This window comes from Lactuca sativa, chromosome 5, assembly GCF_002870075.4.
Source record: "Lactuca sativa cultivar Salinas chromosome 5, Lsat_Salinas_v11, whole genome shotgun sequence".
Classification (NCBI taxonomy): Eukaryota; Viridiplantae; Streptophyta; class Magnoliopsida; order Asterales; family Asteraceae; genus Lactuca; species Lactuca sativa.
Genome location: NC_056627.2, coordinates 154,054,043 through 154,064,989, shown reverse-complemented (window position 1 = coordinate 154,064,989; position 10,947 = coordinate 154,054,043).

Here is a 10,947-nt window from a genome sequence, read left to right as displayed (position 1 = left end):
CTATTCATCAAACCCATGAAAGCTGATGGAGCATTGGTTAGTCCGAATGACATAACCAAAAATTCATAGTGTCCATATCTTGTTCTAAACGCAATCTTTTCAATATCCTGCTCTCTCACCTTTAGTTGATGGTATCCCGACCTAAGATCGATCTTCAAGAAATAGCTCAAACCCTGTAACTTGTCCAACAGGTCATCGATCCTCGGAAATGGGTACTTGTTCTTTATCGTCACTTTGTTCAGCTCTCTGTAATCGATGCACATTCTCATGCTCCCATCTTTCTTCTTTACAAATAGCACAGGGGCTCCCCAGGGCGATGAACTAGGTCGAATGAAACCTTTGTCCAATAACTCCTGAAGTTGTGTCATAAGTTCTTTCATCTCTGTTGGTGCTAATCGATATGGTGCTTTTGCTATCAGCGTCGTTCCTGGTAACAAGTCGATACGAAATTCTACTTGTCGATCAGGTGGCAATCCGGGAAGATCTTCGGGAAAGACTTCCGGATAATCACACACCACCATAATATTCTGCACCTCCTTCTCTTCCATCTTAGCATGGATCACGAACGCTTGATACGATGTACATCCCTTGGCCAAACACTTTATGGCTTTCATTAGCATGGATCACGAACGCTTGATACGATGTACATCCCTTGGCCAAACACTTTATGGCTTTCATTAGGGAAATGATTCCAGAATTTACTCTGCGTTTGTCTCCATACACCATAAACGACTCTTTCCCTGGCGGATTTACTTTTACTATCTTCTTTCTACATAATATTTCCGCGTCGTTGGCGCTAAGCCAATCCATTCCTAAAACTATGTCGAATCCATTTAACTCGATAGGCAATAATTCCTCGTGGAACTTATTCCCATCCAAGTCAATGAGGATGTTTTTCATATGATGGCTAACAGGTACAAACTTGCCACTAGCAATCTTGACTAATAAAGCATTAACTAGCTTATCTATAGGCAAAGCTAGCTTTTTACCAAATTCATGCGATATAAAAGGAATAATTGGCTCCAGAATCAAACAAAATTTGGGCAGGCAATTCATTTACAAGAAAGGTACCTGAAGCGACATCGACTTCTTCTTTTGCAGCTTCAAGTGTCATCTGAAAGGCTCTCGCCTTCGGCTTTGGTGGTAGATTGGGCTTTGCTGCATCCTTCCTCTTTGGACAGTCTTTAAGAACATGCCCTACTTCATGGCACTCAAAACATACCCTCTTGTTGGATGGACACACATTGGCATAATGCCCAGTCTTTCCACATTTGAAGCAAGTCACCTCCTTACTGCATTTCCCAGAGTGCTTTTTTCTTTCACTTCTCACACCATTTCACTTCACCTCCTCCTCCTCCTCCAAACTTCTTAGGCTTAGAAAATTTGCTTTTCTTGTTGGAACCTGGAGTTCCTTCAAATTTTCTCTTTTCACCAACTTCTGCCCTTTCCAGACCCTTCTCTTTGATCTGAACCTCAACATTCTTAGCAGCCCAGATGACGGCTTTCAAAGTGGTTGCATGCTTAACCATGGGACCAAAGTCCGCTGGTAATCCGAGGGCAAACTTGTTGACCTTAGAGAGTTCAGTTGGAACTAGATGAGGAACAAGTTTCATCTTTTCCATAAAACTAGCAGCGTATTCAGTAACGCTCATGTTTCCCTTCTTCAAATTCTGGAACTCATTATTAATTTCTAGAAGATCCTGCTCAGAGCAGTACTGCAATTTCAGTTGTACCACAAAATCTTCCCAAGACATCTTACTAGCTTCACCCTTGGGCATCGAATCAGCTAGTAACTTCCACCAGCTCAACACACCAGACTTTAACAGAGGAATTGCAAGTGCGGTCTTTTGTTTGTTCATGCACTCGCAACTTTCAAACATCGTCTCCATTTCGAAGATCCAATTCATGACTTCCACCGGTGTCGGACTTCTAGATAGACAAGGTGGTTTAGATGCCATGAAATCTTTGTATTTGCATCCGCATCCATCAACTCCTCCATCCTGGTTATTTTGTATAACTATCGGTGGGTTGGCTTGACCAAGAGTCCCACTGTAGTTCCCTCCAACTGATTGCCCTTCATTCAATACGGGCTGTTCAACAGGTATCGTAGTCTCTTCCCTATGATGTTGTAGTAATCACCTTGTCTCCTCCATTTGGCGATCTAACATCATCTGGATCATTGCTTGTACCCTAGCCATCGTCATTGGCTCAGGTGCAGCTCCTACAACAGGTACTTGCTCAACTACTTGAGGTTGAGGCTGTTGATCCCTGTTTCCATTTGCATTTGCAACTCCACTACGAGTTCTTGCCATTACAATCTATATACCAAATAAGGCGAATTTAGGTCTTTACCCTCGATAGGTAGTTAAATTACCATATCCCTCCGAAATGTTTACATGTTAGTTCTAATCTCGTAATCATACGCTTAGAAACCTATACACATAAGGTTTCCAGATCCAGTCGGCAATAGACCATAGATCCGAACAAATAATGGCACACATGGAAAACACATAACATTTAACACATAAGGGCATTTTAGGCATCTTTCCTAAAATAAACTAGTGCTCGTGTCTAAAATATGGTAGACACTCATCTCACAATCATCAGTTAGCATTCTAAGTTTAAGTCTAGAAATTCTATAATTTCTTAGTTCGCTTAAACTAATGCTCTGATACTAACTGTGACATCCCTTAATTTGTCGGTCAGAAAAGACCGATTTAATTTATGCTTTTTAAAATAAAATCAGAGAAATCTTTTTAAAAGATGTTGCGGAATTGGTCCCCAAACAACATATGATAAAAGTTTATCAAAACCCTTCATTAAGAAGGTATATATTTTCCATATATATATCAAAACCTCAGGATGTCATGTTCCGATACAGATCAAAACCATAAAGAAGACATTATAAGCCTTTCAACAGTTATTTACAACTACTGACCTATAATCCAAAAATCTCTCGTCGTCCTCCGACTATGCTCGGGGTCCACTACCTGTAACATAATAAGATGAGTGGGTCAGGCTTGGGAGCGTGGTGAGCATATAGGGTTTTCAACCCACAGTAATAATAAACTTATTAAGTTCACCAATCAACAATAACCCTGATTACCCGTTCCCGTTATCCTCATTTTACGTCCCTAAACACTTTTTACAAGGGACCTAGCCTAAAGAATATCATCAGGATGGACACTACTGCTAAGGGGTTTCCTCAGCCATACATGTCCTAAAGGCAACCATGAGGGGGATGGAGTACAGCGAATGAACACTCTTAGTTCATTAACACCTACAGGTTGCGGACCTGCTAATGTTTCCCACTAGACTGTCAAGAAAGTCCGTGGTCGTCATCCAAACTCCGCTAGATGACTGGATCTCAAAACACATCGAGGCCTCTCATCAATTTTATTTTATCACACATCACTATCTACCCATGGTCTACCCAACATATTTGTACATAAAAATACTTATACAGTTTAAAACTTGTATAAAACATCAACTCAACAGTCACCTCAAATAAACAATTAATATATTTACACATAACACGTATTATAAGATAAATACTTTATATCTATGTGTAAAATGAAAGTGACTATACACTCACTTGATTTGATTATAATCGGGCAGCAATTCGTTTCCTAAAACGATCGTTTCTAATAAAACCGGGAGTTTTATTGAGAAACCGGGCTTTGCAAAGGTCGGGCTTCGAAACCGAAAAGATAAATTTTCTGGGATTCTCGGGCGCTTCGTGGAGTATTCCGGGCTTTGGAATAAGTACCGGGGCTTCGGGGGATGTTAATATGAAGAAAATATGGAAAAAGGGGTTAAAAGTGGCAAATTTCCAAAGTTACCCGGGAGGTCTTGCACCCTTCTATTTATAGGGGCGAGGCTTTTGATCGGACGGTTGAGAACAAACCACGCGTCGCAGATCCGAGGGCTCGCAGGGTGGTGGCTCGCACATGGTCTGCGCATGCGAAGGGCTCGCTGGCATTTTGTGATTGGACCGAGGTCTAGGGTCCGAAGTATAGGGGTTCGTGGCGGCTTGCGAGGGCTCAGTCTCGTGCTAGAGGGTACGTGTCGCCTTCTCAGTAGACCACTTCGGATAAGGCCAGGTGCTCGGATGACTCAGCAGCTTGGATGACTCAGCAGCTCGGATGACTCAGCAGGACACGTGGCGCGTTTTGAGCGAGGGTGACGTGGCAACTCGTGACTATGCGAATTTTCTCGATTTTCGTGCCAAAACTTCTAAAATCCATAACTTTTGCATACGAGCTCCGTTTTTGACGCTCTTTATATGCACGCGTAGCTAAAATTCCGCTCTACAACTTCCGTTTAGACTTCGTCGGCTAATTCTAACACCCGGATTCCCAGGTATGATGTTTTGTTCCTTCTTTTTTGGGTTTTGTGGGGGAACTCGGCGAGTTGGCGTCTAGACTCGCCGAGTATGGTTGCGGATTTGTACGCGAGTTCACAGCTGGACTCGGCAAGTTCACGAGTGGACTCGGCGAGTCAACACTGTTTAATGAAACCCTAATTTCCAGGGTTTGAGACCTATTTAAAGGGACTTATGGCCGTCATTTGCGGCCACCAACCCCAGAGAGAAACCCTAAGAGAGATCTAGAGCGTTTGTGAGGAAGGAGAGGCAAATCTTGAACTTTTGTGGGTGTTTTTGCAAAAGGGAAGTGTTCAAGGCAAGAGGAGGCTGAAGGATGTGCGTTTTTGGTGGTTTTGAGCTCATAGAGGCTGCATTGAGGTATTATTCTTGGAACTTGTTCAGTGAGTTTTTGTTGATTGCTTGTGTTAGGGTTTTCTAACCCTTTTAGAGGTTTATTTAGTAGAGCATTTGGTCCCTTCTAGAGTTTGTGTTCTGGATCTGGACCCAAAGAGGTCCAGAGACCTTAACCCTTCGAGCTTTATGAGTCATTTGGGGAGTCTTGCGCTTGGAATGTCATTTTTGGGGCTAAATCACCATCTTGGACCATTTCTATGTTATATGTGTGTCAAGGTCCGAACTTTACGTGATTATCATGCTTGGGGAGGCCAGATCTATGATTGTATGGAACAGATCTGACCTCAAAAGTTGTTTTGAGTTTGTGCATGGCATGAACTCGCCGAGTCCGAAGAACAGACTCGGCGAGTAGTATGAAGGTTGCCCGTAATCACTCAGTGAGTGGACTTGTCGAGTTGAGGGAATGACTCGGTGAGTCAGGGAGAGTCAGGGGGACTGAGTTCAAGTTGGAACTCGCCGAGTTGTTCTTGAGACTCGGCGAGTTGAGTCGGGGTGGCCCCACGATTCATGCCAGGTGGAACTCGGCGAGTCAGGGAAGTACTCGACGTGCCAAGAGAGGATATAAGAGAGTCAGTGGACACGTGTAGACTCGCCGAGTCGCCCTAGTGCACTTTCCGAGTCGGGTCAAAGTTGACCGTTGACCTTGTTGACTTTTAGGGTTGAGTACAGTTGTATTTATGAGAGTATTACTTTATGTGATTAGGCGGAGGCTAGATCACACTTCTTCCGAATCAGATATTTACCGAGACATCGAGGTGAGTCTTCTCACTATACGTTACCTAGAGTGGTACTATGTGATGACCAGAGGGTCTTATGTGTTATGTATGAGATTATGTGGTATGTGATATGTGTATGTTGCATGATGATATAGACCGGACCAGAGGATCCAACGAGCTGTGACCAGGCCTAAGGGTCCAACGAGCTACGGGACTGGAGGGTCCCGCTAAGACACATCGACCGGAGGGTCGTATTATAGCCTCGAGTGGCGTATAAGTTGTATGTGGTATTTTGGGGAACTCACTAAGCATTTATGCTTACAGTTGTTTGTGTTATGTGTTTCAGGTACTAGTGATGAGCGCGGGAAGGCGCCGACATGATTCGTACACACACGCATTGGAGTTTTTGTAGAGATTCTGGGGAGATACTTTGTGATAATGACATTTGATACAATGTGTTTGACTTTATTTATGAATGAATGAATGGTTTAAAAATGAAAAAATTATTTTGAAAATTTGTGTTGTTACACTAATTTTGACTTTAATTTTTATATTATTATTTTTAACAGACCGGGACAGGAAATCCGTTAAAAATTCATTACTTCTTCATCCGACGTCCGTTTTCGTCAGACTTTTTACCGTTGTGCTACTAATGATGAGACCTTCAATTATCGTTTAGGTTGTGTCGGCTAAAAATCGCTCGATCTAAAATTCGAGTTTGTAGCTGTCTACTACTAAGCTAAAACTTCGAAAAATCATAACTTCCTCATACGAAGTCAGATTTGTGCGTTTTTTTATCGAACTTCTCGGTTTAACGAATACTACGACTTTCGTTTAGATCACTAAGGCTAAAAAGTAGTTTATCAAAAACTCACTTTTTACGACACTCGGCCCCGTGCCGGTTTGTCGCAAAACTTCGACAGGTCATAACTTCTTCGTTATAACTCGGATTTCGGCATTCTTTATATCTCCGAAATCCTTGTTTTGACCACGAAAACTTTATGTAAAGATATAGGGCTTATATCACACTTTAATTTTGACGCTTATTTTTATTCTTAATTAATTAAGCCCTAATAATTAAGCATAAAAGACATAATTCACATAATATTCACATAATTCCTTTTCATTTCTTCAAAATGAGTTAAAAAAGTTAACCTAGACTATCACCTCAATATAAATGCCTAGGCTAGAAACACGAGTGTTACATATAAAACCTTTTTTTAATGTGGTAATGATTATGTTAAACTGTTGAAACATAAAAGTGACCCTCTTGAACTCACCTACCACAACTGTCACACCCCAAAACCAAGAACGGCGGAAACGTTCCGGGGCGGAGGACGTCATGTACAGTATCACAACACAGTAAATGTAAATAAGCAAACAACAGCATCCATTGCATTAAATATATAATTTTAATACAAGTGTGTTCTGTACAGTTATAGACACCAAAAATAATGAAACACAAAATAAAATGAGATGAGTCTTGAATGCACTCCATCTTCTCAAAAGCTGGCCTCGGTACCTGTCTACTGATGACCTGAGAATACAAGTTATTTTGAAAGAGTTTATCAGCATTAAGCTGGTGAGTTCATAAGTATTTTAGTGTCAATGTTTCTTGTAAAAACGTTTGAACCTGTCTCAATGTATAAGTTGTAAAAATGTAAGTAAATGTTTGAAAGTGTTTGTAAAAGTTTGAATCACTCAGAAAATCCTATATTTTCTATAAAAGTAACCTTCTACCAAGGCTAGGCTGTTTTGTAAACTTTTCTGTTGTAAAAGTGTGTGATTACCCAAATATAACTATCATTTGTTAAAAATATAGTTTGTACATTAATGCTTAAGTGAGGTTATCACTAAAATATGTAATGGGTAAATCATTGTAGTACTGTAGTTTTGTATAATAAGACTACTGCTGTACTAAATACTACTACCTTAAACCGGATTTATATTAAGGTTTATTGTGATTAATTGCACCATGCTATCGACTGATAATCAACGACATAATGAATAGTCGTAATAAAGAAATGACGTTTGGCACCCGCAGACCTGCAGGTCCGGCTGTAGCTAGCAGCAAGGTGTAGGATAGTCAATCCAGTATAGATCTATACGCAAACTCACGCTCTCCCTCCAAGAGAATTCTGGCTACAACTCGGGCCATGACATTTAAGGCATGCCCGATACAGTGGATCACATTTGTTCAGTATTCATGGATATGTATTGTTTCTCGTATATCTGTATATGTATTGTTTCTCGTATATCTGTATATGTATTGTTTCTCGTATATCTGTATATGTATTGTTTCTCGTATATCTGTATATGTATTGTTTCTAGTATATCTGTATATGTATTGTTTCTAGTATATCTGTATATGTATTGTTTCTAGTATATCTGTATATGTATTGTTTCTAGTATTTCTGTATATGTATTGTTTCTAGTATTTCTGTATATGTATTGTTTCTAGTATATCCGTATATGTATGATCCTGCGTTACCCCGATGGTAACCAGCTAATGATGTACTGATGAGTATGAATATGGAAGTACTTTTATGTCTATACATGTATATATGATATATAAGTAATATGGAAACGACCTTCGGATGGTCACCCGAAATCCCACCAGACCACATCCAAATCGAGGAAAAGGAAATAGGGCGGATGGCCTTCCTAAGCCCTTTAAACATTATTTATATATCTATACATATATGGGCATGCAATTGGATATATAAAAGCATAAATAAGTTTTCATAAAACATTTGAAGCAGTAATATAATTTCAAGAGAAGATCGACTTGATGTCGATCTATAAAACATTTTGAAGGCATAAGTTGATAAAACAGTTTAAGTATAAGAAGCATTTGTTGAATCACAGTCTATAAATAAGTTTGGATAGTAAAATAGTTTGTAAAACATTTCAATAGTAAAGCAGTTTGAAAAACAGTTTGAACAGTGGTAAAAATCGTTGTTTTCCTAGTTATTAATCACATGTGATTAAATGCAATCACATGTGATTGAAGCAATAACTATAAGTATTTGACTTGTATTCCCCCCCATAAAGTATTTAAAACACTTAAAATCATTTCAAAGGTTGATTCAAGGGGTATGAACTCACTTGTGGTGAGTCGTTTGAATTGCAGTGTCGGCTACCGTGCTAGGTGGCAAACGGAGACTGGTTTACACGCACGAGCCTAGTTATCATATAATAAACATATATATAACTAATTAGACATATAATAACTTAAATAAATAAGTTAAGACACTTAGAAAACATTTAAACACTTTTATGAGTGTTTAGGGTTCAAATGGTTGCATCTAAGTTGCTAAGGGACAAGGCAAAAGGGTTTGAAACATCAAAGGGCCTTGTGTAGGAGTTCACCACCCAACAAACCCCACACCTTGGAGTTTACGGCCGTAAACTCATAGGTTTATGGCCGTGAACTCCTCAAAGGGTTGTTTTGGGTGTTTTGTGGTGTTATCTTGCATCTAGAACACTCCTAGCTTTGTTGGAATAATACATGAAGTAGTTTTAAGGCTCTAGAACACTCCATAAGGGAGTTTACGGCCTAAAGTCCTTCATCCTAGAGTTTACGGCCGTAAACTCTTGGATTTTAATTGATTTGAAGCACTTAAACAACAAGGATTGCTTTCATGAATTTATCTAAGGCTTATGGGGACAAGAGGCACACTTTGGTGCCTTCACTTGCAGTTTACGGCCCAAGACATGCTCCTTGGCCGTAAAATCCTTTCAAGGAGTGGTTTTTATGTGTTATACTCTCCATTCTAGTCCCAAGGTTTCAAGGTAAATTGTCTAAAGGCTTAAGGGTTGCTTGGAATGATTTTTGTCCCACAAAAAGGGGTTTACGGCCCAAGAGGAGTTCTTGGCCGTAAACTCCTACTAACTTGTGATTTTGATGAGCTTTTGGTGTTCTAAACAAGCACAAGTACTAGTAGTTAAAGTCCTTAAGCATTTGGGGAAAGTTTTAGGGCATTTAAGCCCTTGAAAAGGGGTTTACGGCCCAAGGGAGTTCCTTGGCCGTAAACTCCTAGAACTTATGTTTCTTGGATGATTTCTAAGCTATATAGATCATACACAATGTCCTTGATAAGTCCTCTAACATGTGGATGGGTCTAGAAAGCATTAAAGTTCCATTTTGGAGTTTACTCCCCAAGAACGTTCTTGGGCGGTAAACTCCCGGATCTTGTAATCTAAACATGTTATTGATGTTAATAAGCATTTAACAAGTATTGAAACACTTTTAGAAAAGTAAACTCACAATATGGGATGAAAACCCGAAGATCTGTCAGAGAGAATATGGCTTTTCTCTATTTGGAATTGTGAATAATGAATTAATTTAATTCAGAAAACTATTTATAGTCCTGGAATATTTTGGCAGAAAATATTTTTATTCCTGATGTTGGACTATAACATTATGAAACTTGAAATGCCCAAGTTTCACAAAACCAGGAGTATCCACTCTCCTGATATCACCTAAAACATAAACCCTAATGTACACAAACTTGTTCGGAAAAGCTTGAAAATCACTGAAACTGAACTAGTTTCTATTGAATAGATGATGTTCGTACAATGGAAATTTCGGGTTGTCACATCATCCCCCTGTTAGAGGGAATTTCGTCCCGAAATTAGAATTTAAGCAAATAAAAGTTACAAACAATTAAGCGAAAAGATGAGGGTTTTTCAACTTCATCTGATCCTCGCGTTCCTAAGTGAATTCCGGTCCTCGCTTGGCGTTCCAGCGAACCTTCACGATAGGGATACGGCTTTGTTTCGTCTGCTTGACCTCACGGTCCATGATTTCTACAGGTTCTTCCACGAAGTTGAGGCTCTCGTTGATCTCGATCTCGTCGAGTGGGACTACGAGAGTCTCGTCGGACAGACACTTTTTCAAGTTAGATACGTGGAATGTAGAATGTACGTTACGCAGTGTGTCGGGTAGATCAAGTTTGTAAGCTACGGGGCCGACTCTGGCAAGAATCTCGAAAGGCCCTATGTACCTCGGATTAAGCTTCCCACGCTCGCCGAAGCGTATCAAGCCTTTCCAGGGTGAGACTTTGAGAAGGACTCGGTCTCCCACCTGAAATTCCAAAGGTTTTCTTCGTTTGTCGGCGTAGCTCTTCTGTCGGTCTCTAGAGGCTTTCAATCGTTCACGGATTTGAACGATCTTCTCTGTCGTTTCCCGAATGATTTCTGGACCAGTGAGAGTACTGTCGGAAGCTTGCCCTCTCGCTAATTGGGTATCACCAACCTCAGCCCAGCACAGAGGGGATCTGCACTTGCGGCCGTAGAGAGCTTCGAATGGAGCAGCCTTGATGCTGGTGTGATAACTGTTATTATAGGAAAATTCGACAAGGGGTAAATGAGTATCCCATGCCTTCCCAAAATCAATCACACAGGCTCGCAACATATCTTCCAATGTTTGGATGGTCCTCTCACTCT